General features: G+C 42.8%; 1 long non-coding RNA gene across 1 annotated transcript in view; it reads right to left on the bottom strand.

The window, feature by feature from the left end:
• The window catches only part of LOC133236667 (uncharacterized), a 242,234-nt gene extending 233,373 nt beyond the window's left edge, over positions 1-8,861 (bottom strand). Inside the window, exons 1-2 of the long non-coding RNA XR_009732971.1 lie at positions 8,655-8,861; positions 3,596-3,746 (exon numbers count right to left, since the gene is read on the bottom strand). This is a non-coding gene — a long non-coding RNA (uncharacterized LOC133236667). The remainder of the gene's footprint in view (positions 1-3,595; positions 3,747-8,654) is intronic.
• Between the last annotated feature and the right edge of the window lie 8,971 nt (positions 8,862-17,832).

Below are 17,832 nucleotides of genomic sequence, written 5' to 3'. Positions count from 1 at the left end.
CTCCAGTATTCTTGGGCTTCCCTGGTGGCTCAGATGGTAGAGAATCTGTCCGCAATGAGGGAGACCTGGGTTTGATCCCTGTGTTGGGAAGATCCCCTAGAGGAGGGCATGGCAACCCACTCCAGTATTCTTGCCTGGAGAATCCTATGGACAGAGGAGCCTGGTGGGCTATAATCCATGGGGTCACAAAGAGTCAGACATGACTGAGCAACTAAGCACAGCACATACAGATTTATACACATACACACATGATATCTTAGATATATGCATGAGCATGCTCACACACGTGTGCACACATGCACTCACATGGTTTAGCTGATTCTGCAAGTTCTGCTCTTGTTTGTAATATACAGAAGCAGTTAACTGATAACTACAGTGACTATTGCAATTATTAGGGCAATGAAATAGGTTTCCTGCAAGTCATAAAGACTCTTTAATTTTCAAAAACAAGGCCAGCATTTTGTTTTTTGGCAAAATTAGTTCCTTACTTATAGAGGACAAACTGTAATTACACGATAAACCTGCATTTTGTCACTCTGAAAGCTGCTGGCATACCACGTGTTTAAGAACGTGACACTATGATTACCCTCAGAGTACCTGAATTCTAATCAAGAATTTTCAGTGCTGTAGTTTCAGCATGAAAAAGAAAACAGAAAGAACAGTTGAAGCAAAAGCCTAATCCTGAGAACTAAACAGAGCTAGAAAGAGCCCATAAGCCATTCTAGAGAAAGGAAGATGATCTTTAATTATCCTAGAACAGTTTGAACTGAGCCCAAAGTCCAAGAGACTAAAGCCACTGAAATAAGATCAGATTGATTAAAAAACTATCCACGTTGCAGGAAGAGTACTGATATGAAAAATGCCTTTCTACTGACACATGGAAGATAATTCAGGCAGGACTTATTTTGTTTTGTTTTACCATAACAAAGTAATAAATAAAATGGAAACCTTAATCATGATACCAACTGCTGTTATGGAATTTTTTTAATTGAATACAATGGCAGAGTTTTGTGTTGCCTTTTAAAACCACTACCTATTTTGTTTCAGTAACAAAAACAAACTTGTTTCCAGGGACTGTGGTTACTTTCCCTTTGCTTCTGTGAGTCGGGACAAGAGGGGATTCAATTGGCATGTGTTTATTGAATGGGCAGAGGAGAAACCATCCAGCTGGGAATTACCTGGTGAAAGGTGGGTGGGAGGGCTTCCCAGGTGGTGTTAGTAGTGAAGAACCTGCCTGCCGATGCACAGAGTTGAACACGATTGAAGCCACATGGCACACACACGTGGGGTAGGAATGAGCAGAGCACCACAGAAGGCAGGATATTGAATGATTACTGGTGAGACATGGGTTAGAATTCTGGAGAAGACATAGAATCTCCAGAAATGCCTCAATTTTCTTATCTGTTAAATGGGGATACTAATACTATCTACTATTAGAAGGATCAAATAAGTTAACACACGTAAAGGGCTTAGCACAGCTTTCAATAAATGTTAGCCCCTATTAGTCATCTTTGACTCATCCTACCTACTGCATCCAGTTCATTACCAAGACTTACAGGTTTTATCTTCACAATACCTCTTGCATTGCCTCCACCTTTTTTATTTCCACTGTTGCTTTCCTGTTCAGGCAGGACCTCATTATTTCTGATCTGAAATCCTGCAGTAAACCTCCACATTGACCTCCTCACCCTCAACTTTCTCTCTGGTCCCTTGTGTACACTGAGACCAAAGTAACCGTCAGAACCATGGATCACGGGCCTCTATTGTGCAAACAGCCGGGTGTGCCCTGTCCCACAGAATGAAGCTCCAGGAGCTAAGGCTGTGCAGCCTGTGGCCCCCAGCAGGTCTCCCTACTATACGGCAAGCTTACGAATGAGGCGCTCATCTGAGCAAAACACTGGGTGTGCCCTGTACTGCCTCCTGTGATCAGCCTGGGCTGCATCTCAGCTCCCTTCCTCTTCTCTCTCCCCTACTCCCTCCCACCCCATCTGAATGTCTCTGCTTGTTAACATCATACCCAATCTTCATGTGTGAGCTTATATGCCACCTCATCGATGAACCAGCCTCCCTCCATCTCAGCAAACAGATTTAATAGCTCATCCTTGAATCCTTGTAGCACTTTCTGAATATTTCTCTAAAGTAATCCCCCTTCCCTCCTGGGGCACAGTCATGTGTAATCCTCCTTTTGTCATTGTGAGCTTGTTCAGGGCCTGGCCCATGTCTTACTTTGTCTCCACTGCAGTACCTAACCTCTTTGGTAGCATCTAGCCTGTATTGTGGAGAAGGCAATGGCACTCCACTCCAGTACTCTTGCCTGGAAAATCCCATGGACGGAGGGGCCTGGTAGGCTGTAGTCCATGGGATCACGAAGAGTCGGACACTTACTGAGCGACTTCACTTTCACTTTCATGCATTGGAGAAGGAAATGGCAACCCACTCCAGTGTTCTTGCCTGGAGAATCCCAGGGACGGCGGAGCCTGGTGGGCTGCCATCTGTGGGGTCGCACAGAGTCAGACACGACTGAAGCGACTTAGCAGCAGCAGCAGTAGCAGCCTGTATTGAGAGCTCACTAAATGTTTATGAAATAAAAGATGTGCGTTGCAATTGAAAGTTGTTGATTTTGCAATGACCAATATAAATACACACACACAAAGAGATGATTGGAATAACTAACCATGAGAAGCTGAGACTAAAAATTTGAAAATATATTTCCATCACTGAACAGAGGTCACTTGGCAAATATATAATTATTGTGGAGGTGGCACCATCCAGCCTCTTGAAGCACATAGAAGATATTCCTTAAGGAATTCTTTGCCCTTTGTCCTAATGTTTAATGAGGTGTTTCAGGTGTCTGGGTTCCTAGGAGAGAATAGACTTTTCAGTGGTAAACACCTAGATCTTCATGACATACATTTTCCATAGAAAATTAATAGGTCAGTGCTTCTGTTTACAAATTAATGCAGTGTGGAATCTTAATTCAAGGTCTGATCATTGCTGAAGTGGCAAAGGGCTCTAGATGTCCAAGCAGCTAAGGTCTGGTCCTGTCTTTGGATGCCCCACTCAAGGCCTTAGAAGAAAGAACTAAAGCAAACCAAGAAACATCCTGTGAGAGCCCGCCTCTTACAAGTTCAAATGCTCCTTTGGATCTCAGAGTACTTCTGGGCCTTCTGATTCCTGCCAAGCCTTTATAAGCCATCTCTCCTGCCCTCTCCACACTCCGCTCAGGGCCATGTCTAAAGGTCAAAGATGACAAGAGTTGGAAACTCGGGCTGGTAACTTATAGTGATCTGCTGGCCAAGGAGGGAGAACCAGTGGGCAAGTTCTGTCCTCGCAGGCCCTGTTTTTCCTTTAGAGCCCTCCCAATCCTCCTTGATCTCATGGAACCATCCCCAGCTCATTCCCAAGCTTGGTTTGTCTCTGGGTGGGAGTCTCTGAATGTCAGCCTGTGTGTGTGTGTGTGAGCATCTGTCTCTGCTAATCTGTGATGCTATTAAAGTCATCAGGATTGTATAGATCAATATGCAAATTTATGCAACAACTAATGCGTAACTTAGCATTTTACTTTTGAGCCAAAAGACAACACATGATTACTTACAGTTGAATATATGTCCCCCAGAAACTTTCAGTTGCTGAAAAAAAACCTCTCTGCAGCTCATCTGGTGTAGCCCTTGTCTCTCTTGCTGTTTTGCCACCAAGAGAAGGCAGAAGGAATGTTACCGAAAGGGCTGAACATCTTGGAGTGGGCCCTAAAAAAATAAAGCATAAAAGAGAGGTGTACAAACTGCTAGCATATGGAAGCCAAGAAGGGAAACTTTAAGCTGAAGACACTGAGCATAATCATTTTTAAATGGCACTGTGTGAGTGGGAAATGTTTTTCTAACCAGTCCTTAGAGAGTTCAGTTCTACACTAAAGAAGGAAGAATCAATAAGCTTAAATGACCTGAAAAGAAAGCAAATGCATGACAACATTCATCCACAGCATAGAATTAATGAACAAAGCAGCCCAAGTTTGCTACATGGACCTAAGGATTTATATGATTAGAGTTTTCATCAAAGTAAATTCCTTCTATTTCCTATTTGTCTTATTACACAATAAATCAAGAAATTTAAAGGAGCTAGATAGTTTGAGAACCTCATCATTCAAAACAGTATCGAAAAGATTTTATTCCCAATATTCTGCTCTTACCCTTTAAGGACAGTCAAGGTCATTTCTCACTGCTAGGGCAGCCACATTCTGCAAGGACAGATGCTTAGGCTAATGATTCGGGGACTGTGTTTTGTCAATTAGCCTCAAATTCACGATGTTTAAAACAATTCCCCAAGGAAGCCTGACTATCCAAGCACCATGCCCCAAACTTCTAAGAGAAGAAACGAAGTGAAGTCACTCAGTCATATCCAGCTCTTTGCGACCCCATAGACTGTAGCCCACCATACTCCTCTGTTGATGGAATTTTCCAAGCAAGAGTACTGGAGTGGGTTGCCATTTCCTTCTCCAGGGGATCTTCCCGACCCAGGGATTAAACCCAGGTCTCCTGCATTGCAGGCGGATTCTTTACCAGCTGAGCCACAAGGGAAGCCCAAGAATACTGGAGTGGGTAGCCTATCCCTTCTCCAGCAGATCTTCCCAACTCAGGAATCGAACTAGGGAAGTCCCTCATAGCTAATGGGCACCTAAGAGCTGCCCATTGGCGCAGGCGGAGGCTGCGTGATTAGGAGCAGGCAGTAAATGAGATGAGACGTGAAAGGCAGCTTAGCCTCTGATCTGAGTTTATCTCGAGATGTTTCCCCATGCTGTAGGGTCTGTGACACATCCAGCTTCTTTTCTTCTCTGTCTCCTTTTCTCTCCTTAGGTTGACTTGGTTCTAGAATCTCATTTGTCAGGGCTTTTTACACTTCTACAACATGTCAGTATCCCTCTGGGTCATATGTAACAAAAGCCAACTATATTGGCTTAACCAAATCAGCTTTATAAGCTGAACTGAAAGGCTAAGTATCAGCAGACTAGGGCAGAAACTTAAAGTCATCAAGGGCCCAGGCTCCTTCTGGTTTTTTGCTCCTCTGTCCTTACTGTGGGTTCTCATCCCAAGGGTTGCAGGATGCATACCCCACATACAGAAATGTATCTACATCCCAAGCTGGAAGAAAATGGAAGGGAAGAAGGGAAAGGGCATAGCCCAGCTGAAACTACCTTTCTTATCAGATTAAACAAAAACTTCCCTCGAGGTCCTTCCCTGTAGACTTTGATTACACCACCAAGCCTGGGTCACATGGTCACTCTTAGCTGAAGAGACCCCTAAAGAGGTGACGATTTTTAACGAGGCACATTATCCTTCTAAATAAATTTACATTTCTCTTTGTAGAAAAGAAGGAATGAATTTGGGCAAGCAAGTAATTAATCAAGAATATACAAGGTGTTGCACCAAACAGAGGTTAAGACCATCACATTACTTACTGTATAAACACTATGGGAAGCTCGGTAAAGGTCAGGGATATCCTAAGACCTGACACTATTTACAGTAGGAGTCTGCAAGGTCAAAACTATTTTCCACATGAAAAGATGTTTGACACCATTGTCACTCAGTTCAGTTCAGTTCAGTCGCTCAGTCGTGTCCGACTCTTTGCGACCCCATGAATCGCAGCACGCCAGGCCTCCCTGTCCATCACCAACTCCCAGAGTTCACTCAGACTCACATCCATTGAGTCAGTGATGCCATCCAGCCATCTCATCCTCTGTCATCCCCTTCTCCTCCTGCCCCCAATCCCTCTCAGCATCAGAGTCTTTTCCAGTGAGTCAACTCTTCACATGAAGTGGCCAAAGTACTGGAGTTTCAGCTTTAGCATCATTCCTTCCAAAGAAATCCCAGGGCTGATCTCCTTCAGAATGGACTGGTTGGATCTCCTTGCAGTCCAAGGGACTCTCAAGAGTCTTCTCCAACACCACAGTTCAAAAACATCAATTCTTCGGCGCTCAGCCTTCTTCACAGTCCAACTCTCACATCCATACATGACCACTGGAAAAACCATAGCCTTGACTAGATGGAACTTTGTTGGCAAAGTAATGTCTCTGCTTTTCAATATGCTATCTAGGTTGGTCATAACTTTTCTTCCAAGATTAAGCGTCTTTTAATTTCATGGCTGCAGTCACCATCTGCAGTGATTTTGGAGCCCAAAAAATAAAGTCTGACACTGTTTCCACTGTTACCCCATCCATTTCCCATGAAGTGATGGGACCAGATGCCATGATCTTCGTTTTCTGAATGTTGAGTTTTAAGCCAACTTTTTCACTCTCCTCTTTCACCTTCATCAAGAGGCTTTTTAGTTCCTCTTCAGTTTCAGGCATAAGGGTGGTGTCATCTGCATATCTGAGGTTATTGATATTTCTCCTGGAAATCTTGATTCCAGCTTGTGCTTCTTCCAGCCCAGCATTTCTCATGATGTACTCTGCATATAAGTCAAACAAGCAGGGTGACAGTATACAGCCTTGACGTACTCCATTTCCTATTTGGAACCAGTCTGTTGTTCCATGTCCAGTTCTAACTGTTGCTTCCTGACCTGCATACAAATTTCTCAAGAGGCAGGTCACCACTGTCACTAGGGAAATGCAAATCAAAACCACAATAAGGGACTTCCCTGGTGGGCCAGTGGTTAAATCTGTGCTTCCACTGCAGTGGGAATTGATCCCTGGTCAGAGACCCCACATGTGGCACAGCCAAGAAATTTTTTGTAAAGAAAAGAAAAAATGTAAAAGTTTGGGACTTCCCTGGTGAGCCAGGGGCTGCAGTTCCAATGGGGGCGGGGGGCTGGGTTTGATCCTTGGTCATGAAACAAGTCCTTGACACTACCCCCCACCCCAGCAACACGTCCTCTGCCTGCCTTTGCCTGTGGAAAACTTGAGTCAAAGAATAAGTTTAATCAGAGAAATGAGAACATACAAAAGCAAAGGAAAACAGACAAAGACCAAATGATAATAATGTAGGCATTAAGCATAGTTCTTTAGTTCTATCTCAAGAACTATAGATAATAATCTGAGGCATATACTGTGAGTGGTCTTATAGATACTAAAGATTCCCTGATGGCTCAGACGGTAAAGAATCTGTGAATCTGCCTGCAATGTGGGAGACCTAGGAGCAATCCCTGGATCAGGAAAAATCCCCTGGAGAAGGGAATGGCTACCACACCAGTATTCTTGCCTGGAGAATCCCATGGATATAGGAGCCTAGCAGGCTACAGTCCGTGGGGTTGCAAAGAGTCAGACACGACTGAGCAACTAATAAACACATTCACTTTCTTCGGGTGGGAGTCGTTAACTACATGATGACCAGACTGTACCATGACATAAGCTGCTATAATTCTGAGAACTGGCCTCAAAGAAATGGGGACAAATGGACCGTGAAACTGAAGATTAACTGTACCTGAAACAACCAAGATGACTCTGGTCAACCACCATTGACCAATTTGAAGATGACTGTCGGAGTTGACTATACTGTTTCTGCAGGTAGCCCTGTCCTTCTGTCTATAAAAACTCTTGCCCCACTGGTTGTCAGGGGTGGGGTGGTGGTGGGGGGAAGTCAGCCTTTGGACAGATGTCTGCACCCTCCCCCAACAGTTGCGGGTTTCTGAAATAAAGCAAACTTTCCTTTCCACAAAACTGGCTTATTTATTGGCTTGTGAGCGGAAACCAGCCAGACCCCACATTCCTTTAGGTAACAGTCAGGGAACTAGATCCTGCAAGCCCCAGCAAAAGATGCTGGGTGCCTCAATGAAGGCTTTTAAGGCTCCTCTATAATTTTTAAGGTCCTGAGACCAAAAAGTTTAAGCATCACATCTGTAGATTGTGCCTTGGGCAAAGTACCACTTAATGAAGATTGAGTTGAAATGAAGGTCTGAGAGAGGAGGTCTAATTTCAAGCAGACCCTGAAACCTGAGAAGGACTCCGTAGGGAAGCGTATGGTAGGGGGAGGGGCAGATATTTCAACCTGAGACAACCATCTGAATCTGTATGCTCAATTTTTTGTCCCACCAAATAATATTTATAAATGTGAGGCACTCCACTTTTTTCCTTCAGAAAACTGAGAGCAATATCGTCATAAGCTCAGTTCAGTTCAGTCGCTCAGTCGTGTCCGACTCTTTGCGACCCCATGAATCGCAGCATGCCAGGCCTCCCTGTCAAATTCTCTTTAGTTTTTTTTTTTTTTAATAAGTCACTGACAAATATCAGTAATTGAAATCTTACCAATGACTCTCTGTTGATTACAGTAAAAAAATTTTAAAAGCCTCCTTTCAGTTGCTCTGGTCTCTTTAAATACCACGTGGGCTGCTTGCGGCACCTGCTTTACCTTGAAAGTCTCGCCTTTATAAACAGCACTTCTGTGAGACTCAGTTTCCTCACCTGTCAAATGATAGCAGTGAACCAAGCTCTGATGTTCCTTCGGGTTCTAAATTTTAAACTGGAATTGTCATGGCAAAGCCCCTTAACAATTCCTAGGAAATTAAAATAGAATCTGGGTAACAGAGTCTAAAAATTTTTTTTTTCTTCTCATTTCCCTTGTGCTTAGTGAGTTTCACTGGCTCACAGGGTGCCATGGGCAGAGGTCCCACATCCGGCACTTGGGACCTGAATTCCTCGTGCCGACTGTCAGCAACGGAAACCTCACCTCAAGAGCCGCGCACGACACTGGGACTCAAGATGGTGGCAGCGGGCCGTGTGCAGACACGCTGCACACACCTCAGTACAAGATGGTGGCAGCGGGCCGTGTGCAGAGACGCCCTGCACCCTGACCTGGACCTAGGGCAGGAGCAGCACAGCTGCAGCCCCCTCCCTACTAATGAGATCCCAACAAAACAGCCCCGCCCACCGCCTACGGGAAGAGCATTTGCTCTGAGCTCGCACGTCTCCGATCTTTGATGAAAGAATAAAGATCAAAGACCTTTGCTTCTGAACTAAACCCGGTCTCATTCTGTTGGCACAAATGACACTGGTGAGGAGGACCCTAGCTGGGACCCGACTAGAAAGGGTCAGTAACAGAATGAATGTCACCCGCCCTGAAATGGGCCCAGAGGGGTTAAAAAAGCAGTGCCTGCCCCTTGGATGCTAGGGTGTGTACACCTGTTAGACTCCTGCTAGCTTCAGGAGCATATAGCGTCTGCAGCCACACCGGGCCTCACATTTGGCTCAATACTCCACTGCTGCAGTCTTAAAATCATAACAGTTTTTGAACAAAGGACCCTGAATTTTCCTTTTGCATTGAGCCCCACAAATTACACAGCTGGTCCTGCTATAGGTTGTTATAGAAGAGTGATAAAGGACCCAGATGCAGAGTAAACACGTCTGGCCCCAATCCCTGGTCTATTGTTGACTAGCTGAGTAATTTTTCATACATGATTCTATATCTAAACTTCAGTTTTACCACGGGTAAAGTGATACCAAGGGCTTCCCAGGTGACTCAGCGGTAAAAAAAAAAAAAAAATATCCACCTGCCAATGCAGGAGATGCAGGTTCCATTCCTCTGCCAGGAAGATCATCTGGAGGAAGAAATGGCAAACTGCTCTAGTATTCTTAACTGGAAAGTTCCATGGACAGAGGAGCCTGGCAGGCCACAGTCCATGGAGTCGCAAAAGAGTTGGACATGACTGAGTGACTAAACAGCAAAAAGTGATACCAACATCACAGAGTAGTTGGAAGAATCCAATAAGGTAATGCATTAAAAAAGACTTAGTGCAAGACTCAAAATACCAGGAAATACACACAAATATTAGCAATTGTGATTTGCTATGTTTCATTTGTTAAATTCATTCAACAAAATATTTATTGAGTACCTACTATGTCCCAGACTATCCTGGGCACTTGAGCTATGCCTGAAAATAAAATAGAAAAAGAGTCTCATCTTCCTAGAGCTTGTGTTTTTCAGGGTAAGGGAGGAGTTTCACAATGAGTATAACCAATGCAATAGTAAGTTAGAGGCTTCCAGTGGTTCAGTGGTAAAGAACCCGCCTGTCAATGCAGGAGACACCGGAGACATAGGTTCGATCCCTGGGTGGGGAAGATCCCCTGGAGAAGGGAATAGCTACCAACTCCAGTTATTCCCTCCCTAGTGGCTCAGATGGTAAAGCATCTGCCTGCAATGCAGGAGACCTGGGTTCAATCCCTGGGTCAGAAAGATTCCCTGGAAAAGGAAATGGCAACCCACTCCAGTACTCTTGCCTGGAAAATTCCATGAACGGAGGACCCTGGTAGGCTACAGTCCATGGGGTCGCAAAGAGTCAGACATGACTGAGCGACTTCACTTCACTTCACCAACTTCAGTATTTTGCTAGGAAAAATCCCATGGACAAAGGCATCTAGAGGGCTACAGTCCATGGGGTCTCAAAGAGTTGGACATAACTGAGTGAGCCCATGTGTACACATAGTAGGTCAGAAGGAGGGAAGAGCTATGGATATAAGAAAAAACACAGCAAGATAAACAGGCCAGGGAAGATAGGGAGGGTTATAGCATTAAGTGGGAAGTTCCAGTGAAAAGACAAGATTTGAACAGACTTGAAGGAGCTAAAAGAGTGCACTAAGTGGATATCTAGGGGAAAATATTCTAGGTGGTGTTTCCCAATTAATGAGGGGAAGGAGCATGCTTAAAGGCAGTTGTTCAGTTGCTCAGTCATGTCCAGCTCGTTCTGACCCCATGGACTGTAGCCCGCCAGGCTTCCCTGTCCTTCACCATGTCCTGAAGCTTGCTCAAACTCATGTCCATCAAGTCAGTGATGCCATCCAACCATCTCATCCTCTGTCATCCCCTTCTCCTCCTGCCTTCAATCTTTCATCAAGGTCTTTTCCAATGAATTGGCTCTTCCCGCCAGGTGGCCAAAGTATTAGCCTTAAAGGCAGAGCCTGTGCTAAAGTTAGGTCCATCCCAGCAAAAGACAAGAGAAGTCTAGAACTATCTACCAGCAGTACTCCTCCACAGCAGTGAGGAAATACTGTATAATCTGTAATTGCTAAAACGTTTTTACATGGTTGGGGGTTGCAACTCCCAAGTATTTGCATGAATTTATCTGATAGCACCCAGTTAGTGAAATCTCTCATTTTCTTAAAGTTTCACTTTGAGGCGTAAAGACAGAGACAGAAAAATTCTTACAGATATTATTCAGATAACCAAGAGAACAGTTTCTTGTGAATCAAACAGTCCAATTAATTGAGCCAGGATGGATTGTAGAAGAGCAGCCAAGGAGAGAGGACCAAGATAAGAACCTGGACTGAGGTGTTCTTCTCAGTCACACCTGGGAAAGGCTTTCACCTTGTTGATGGTGGAGGGTGGTTTATAATGATCAGGGCCGCTCTGTGTCTATCCTATGTGGATATGGTGGGTTTTGCATTGTAAACAATTCAGGAATTTCTGTGACTTTATTTAGGGAATCTGCTCCGATCAAGGTATAGTTAAAATCTGAACCAGATGACCCAAACTGGCAATTACCACCCCAATTCTGGTATCTAGGCTGGATGTTCTATAAAGCAGCATTTATAGAATGTATCCAAAACAAGCTACAATTCCTATTCCAGAAGGCCAAGTGGCAAGAAAGAGAAGAGGGGAGGAGGGAGGGGGAAAGGAAGGGGAGAGAAAAAAAGAAAGAAAAGAGACACATACAGTGATGAAATACTATTTACATCACTTGACACTTTTGTGTGGCCTCAGGGAAACGTCTAACTTTAAGATAAAAGAGATGCCCGTGGGCAAATTGTCAATCATGAATTGTTTAAAATATAACTTCAAATCCCCAATATAATGAAGTCGATTTTGAATCTTTTGCTGAACAAAAGTAAAAGAAACCATGAAGTGAATGTTATTTAACATTCTAAAGGCAATATCCTTGTAACTGGGATAATTAGATGTTCACAACAGAAATTTCAACCCAGCATGCTGATTCAGTCTCCACAGTAAAATCTCAGTAATTTAAATCCTGCTAAGACACACAAGAACTGAACTGAACTTTACCTTGGTACCGTCTATGAGGAAACAGATTGCTTAGCCAAATTAAATATGAATAAGGATTTAGATGGGCTACTTAATTTATCAAGACAGCAAAACACTCCTTAGCAGCACTATTTGCCTTCAATGTACTAATTACAGTAAAAATTGAAAATGGTGTTAGTGTATATTACTGGCTTAAACTTCACCTATTTTTTTTTTTAATTTTTATTTTATATTAGAGTATAGGTCTTCCCTGGTGGCTCAGAGGGTAAAGAATCTGCCTGCAATGCAGGAGACCCAGTTTCGATCCTTGGGCTGGGAAGGTCTCCTGGAGAAGGCAATGGCAACCCACTCCAGTATTCTTGCCTGGAGAATTCCATGGACAGAGGAGCCTGGTGGGCTGTAGTCCGTGGAATCTCAAAGAGTCGGACATGACTGAGCAACTAACACAAAGGTTCATAGTTGATTTACAATGTTGTGTTAGTTTCAGATGTACATTTACATGTATCCTTTTCCCATACGGATTATTACAGACTATTGAGTAGAGTTCCCTGTGCTGTATAGCAAGTCCTTGTTAATTATCTGTTTTATTTATGGTGGTGTGTATGTTAATCCCAACCTCCTAATTTACCCCTCCCCCTAACCTTTCCCCTTTGGCAACCTTAAATGTGTTTTCTAAGTCTGTGAGTCTATTTCTGTTTTGTAAATAACTTCATTTGTGTCATTTTTTCGACTCCGCATATAAGTGATAGCATATGATATTTGTTTTTCTCTGACTTCACGTAGGATATAATCTGCAGGTCCACACATGTTGTTGCAAACACTATTTTGGTTTTTTATGGCTGAGTAATATTCCATTGTATGTATGTACCACATCCTGTATGTACCTTTGTATGTGTGTGCCATCCCTTTGTTAGTGGACATTCAGGTTGCTTTCATGTATTGTAAATAGTGCTACAATGAACACTGGGGTGCATGTATCTTTTTGAACTATGGTTTTTTCCAAATGTATACCCAGGAGTGGGATTGCTGGTTCACATGGTAGCTCTATTTTTAGATTTTAAGGAAACCTCCATACTGTGCTCCATAGTAGCTGCACGGGTTTACATTCCCACCAACAGCGTGGGAAGGTTCCCTTTTCTCCACACCCTCTCCAGTATTTACTATTTATAGACTTTTTGATGATAATCATTCTTACCGGTGTGAGGTGATACCTCGTTGTAGTTTTGATTTGCAGTTCTATAACAGTTAACAGTGTTGAGCATTCTCCATGAACTTTTTGGTTATCTGTTTGCCTTCTTTGGAGAAACATCTGTTTAGATCATCTGCCCATTTTTTTGATTGGGTTGTTTGTTTGTTTTCTTTGATATTGAACTGCATGAGTTGTTTGTATAATTTGAAGATTAATCCCTTGTTAGTTGTATCGTTTGTGAATATTTTCTCCCATTCTGTGAGTTCTTTTCATTTTGTTTATGGCTTCCTTTTTTGTGCAAAAGCTCTAAGTTTAATTAGGCCCCATTTGTTTATTTTTATTTTCATTACTTTAGGAGGTGGATCCAAAAAGATATTACTGCAGTTTATGTCAAAGAGTGTTCTGCCTATGTTTTCCTCTAAGAGTTTTGTAGTATCCAGTCTTACATTTAGGTTTTTAATCCATTTAGAAACTTCACTTATTTCAAAACACAGTGTTGAGTAATTCAGATCATATTTTATTTTAAAATAATGAACTGTATATTGTGTCAGGCAGATTCTAGTTCTGGCTGAGGCTCCCACAAAACAGAATCTAATTGTTAGTAAGGGTTGTCTTCAGGTTAATACAAATCACAGTTCTGTCTAGAAATTTCTCCTCGAGCTAACTTGCCATAGGAAAGAAATCTCTGTTCTGCAGCACATCTTTGAAAGCAGCTTCTAAAGAGCTGACATGTGGCAACTGTCAAGCTCCCACCCGAATTCTGGCTCCCTGGACATCTAAAACTATTTTTAACCAACTCTGCCCTCTTCCACTAATAAGTGATTTCTGCAGCTCCACCATCGTACTGCAACTCCTCAGTTTTCCCGAGCACGGCCTAAATGCAGGCGTTTGTCCTTGTCATAAATTTGCTGTGTGGTTCGGTCTCCTCTGTGCGATGTTGCCCAGACACACATTTGAGCTTCTTCGCTTTGCAGTGATACACAGGTGCATCTCGAAGCTGAGCTTGGGGGTTAATTGTCTACCTGTCAGAAGCTGGTCAGCCCATCTCATCGTCTTTCCTGCTGGCTGAACCAGGTGGCTGCTGCTGCTGAACCAGGTAGAGGCCTACCCTAATGATCGTACTTAAAGAGAAAGAGCAAAGGGCAGGAAATGGGTGGTATATGTTTTCTTTGGGAATTACCATATAGCATAGGGAACTCTACTCAATATTCTGTTGTAACCACATAGGAGAAGAATCTGAAAAAGAGTGGATATATGTTTATTTATAACTGAATCACTTTGCTGTAGCCTGAAACTAACACGTCGTAAGCCAACTCATCGTCGTCCCTTCGTCACTAAGTTATGTCCGACTCCTTGAGACCCCATGAACTATAAACTGCCAGGCTCCTCTGTCCATGGGATTCTCCAGGCAAGAATCCTGAAGAGGGTTGCTATGCCCTCCTCCAGGGGATCTTCCCAACCCAGGAATTGAATCTGCATCTCCTGCTTGGCAGGCAGATTCTTTACCACTGAGCCACCTGGTAAGCCCCTGTGAACCAACTATACCCCAATATAAAATGAAAATTAAATTTAAATAAATAAATAAAGGGATGGAATGATGTGCCTATAGCTGAATTGCCTCCTCGAAACTGTCAAAAAATAACAGGTGCATGAAATCCTCCTGGAAAGAAACAGGGGAGCTATACCTGCCCACCAAGTCAAAAGCACCCCCTGGTGAGTGGACTACACTAAGAGTGGTGAACGGTTTTGTCCTAGAACAGAGAGTTAAGAGTCAAGATCTTTCTTGTTCGTGCTGGGACCATGCTGAGACTGAGCGTCTTCTACTCCTTAGTACTGAGGACAGGAGCAGTTCAGTTTACAGAACAAGTGCAAATTAGCAAAAATCAAAACTTATTGTAATTAATAGGCTAATGAGAAATATCATATTCACTGTTAACCTCCTGTTAACTCTTCCTCTTTTTTAGGGAAAGGCACTCAGTATGCCATGCAGGTGTCTTTGCTGTTTATCTCTACCTCTGAGTGGTTCTCGGTTCTATCTTTTCCTCTGTTGATACTTTATTTTTTTAAATTAATTTTATTGGAATATAATTGCTTTACAAGGTTAGTGTCTACTGTACAACAAAGTGGATCAGCTGCACATATACCTATAGCCCCTCTTTTTGGGATTTCCCTCCCGTTTAGGTCATCACAGAGCATTGAGTAGAGTTCCCTGTGCCAAACAGTAGGTTCTCCTTAGTTATCTATTTTATACTCTTTTGATACTTTAGAACAAGTTTGCTGATAGTCTTGAACACGATATTTGTTTATTCCAAAAGAACATATTTATAACAAAATCATTGTAGAAGGAGCTCTAAAAAAAAAAAAGACAAACTGATACAGAGAGACACATCATAAACAAAAACATACAGGGCCCACGACATCACTAATCATCAGGAAAATGCAAATCTAAGCCATAATGAAGTATCATTTTACACTCATTACAGTGACTATTGAATAAAAAAGAGAGAATCGTAAGTATGGTGAGGATGTGGAGAAACTGGAACCCTTATGCATTGCTGGTGGGAATATAAAATGGTGCAGGTGTTGTGGAAAATCATATGGAGTTTTCTCAGAAAATGAAACTACTTTATGACCCAATGCCACCTTTGAGCATTTACCCAAAAGAACCGAAAGGAGGGACTAAGATATTTGGATCAGTGTTTTTAACAGTGTTATTCTCATTAGCCCCAGATGTAGAAACAACCCAACATGCATCAACAGATGAATGGATAAACAAATGTGGTACATATATACAATGGAATATTATTCAGTCTTAAAAAGAAGTAAAATTCAGACACATGCTGCAATATGGATGAACACTGAAGACATGCTTCAGGGAAAGAAGCCAAGTAGTAAATGACAAACATTATATGATTCCATTTACATGAGGTACCTGGAATAGTCAAACTCACAGAGACAGAAAGCACAGTGATGGTTACCAGGGGCTGGGAAGCAGTAATGGGAGGCTATGGTTTAATGGGAACAGAGCTTCAGTTTGGGAGGATGGAAGGGCTCTGGAGCTGCGTAGATACGATGATTGCTCAACCATGATAACGTACTTCTTGCAGTGAATTGTCCTGTTAAAAATGGTTAAAATCAGACATGTGAGTTGTGCATATTTTACTGCAATTTTTTAAAAAGAGCAAATGTGACCCAAGAGGCAGAGTGGGCTTCAGTAGGATTCATTCCTTTTGCAAAGAGGAAAACTACACTGAAAATTGTTTTGTTTGTTCCTTAAGTCAAAACTTAGCTTGTCCTTTGCTTCTACTGGCTGAAAAGTCTTCAGAGAAAGTATTTGTGGTATCAAATCTTATCATAAAATCAGATAAGAATGTTCAGGAATTCAGAACATCAAAGGAAATGATATAATTTCATGGCTAACCTAGATAAATTTTTTTGCTTGTTTTATTGGCCGAGCCCACAGCAACTGTCTCCCCTGAGGACAGTGCAGTAATGGAACGCTTGGGAAGGGGACCCCATCATATGCCAAGTAGGGTAGAGCCACCTCTAGAGGCACCACACAGAGGATGGGCCAGCATCGAACACATCATCAAGGATGCCAAGAGCAGGTGAGTGGAAGAGAGCCAGGGCAGGGTTAGTGTGTACCTGGGCCATGGTCCAGACTCGTCAGGCCGACACCCCCGGGAATGGGTTTGTTATTTCTAACCAGTTGCTTCCTGCTTCTTTGCCTTCTGCTTGCTTTGAAGAGGCCAGTCCAGGTGGTGTTTGTCAAATCAGGTTGAAAGCATATGTATCCCTTACCCTTATTTCCTAAATATAACGAATACTTTTTAAAACTGGGGGAAAAATGTTAAACCTGGGTAACAACTCTTGTCAAAAACTCCAGTCCCTGAAAATCTCCACAGTTGTGTGAGTCAAAAAGTGAATGCTTTCAAGCAGGATGACTCATTTATTTTACGCAGACACCTGTAACTTCTTACCTAACGCAGGTCTAGAGTGCATTTTACCTTGTTTGAGGGACCTGTCGTTATCATCTCTTGATCCAGCTACACGACTGTTTCACACACGGCCACAGACCTCCCTGTGGCTATTTGCGTAACTGAGCTGGGAAGTCTATAACCTGTCATCTTTGGGGCCAACAAATGAAGAGACTGAAAGAATACATTTGTGTGGACTTCCCTGGCCATCCAGTGGTTAAGACCCTGCACTTCCAATGCAAGGGGTGCAGGTTCGGTTCCTGTTCGAGGAGCCCAGGTCCAACATTCCGTGAAGCACAGCCAAAAGAAAAAGAAACACATTTGCTTGACAGCAGTCTCATGAGATGATCCCTACCGAAGCAATTATTTTGGGTGAGTGATATGACTGTCCTCTATTAGACGGCTTTTCAAATTTTCATTATAGGCCTCAGCAAAGTTAAGTGATTTCTCATCCCTATGATATGCACTCAGCTTTCTGTCAACATCTAAATCAACATTGAGATAGGATAACTGCTTCTACTTTCATCTGGCCCTCTGGCTCAAGGAGATATTTGCAGTTTTGTAGAAATTTAAATGACCCACACTCCTCGAAAAGCCAAGAACGTCACAAAATGTTGTCTATTTCAGTCTCGCTAACATTTCCAATAATGATGACAAGGAATGTAAGTTTAAATGTCAGTTCTCTGAACAGAGTTCCCTGTTCTGA

This window comes from Bos javanicus, chromosome 23 (assembly GCF_032452875.1).
Source record: "Bos javanicus breed banteng chromosome 23, ARS-OSU_banteng_1.0, whole genome shotgun sequence".
Taxonomy (NCBI): Eukaryota; Metazoa; Chordata; class Mammalia; order Artiodactyla; family Bovidae; genus Bos; species Bos javanicus.
The sequence above is the reverse complement of the archived record's forward strand: the minus strand, read 5'-3'. Positions and strand labels throughout refer to the sequence as shown.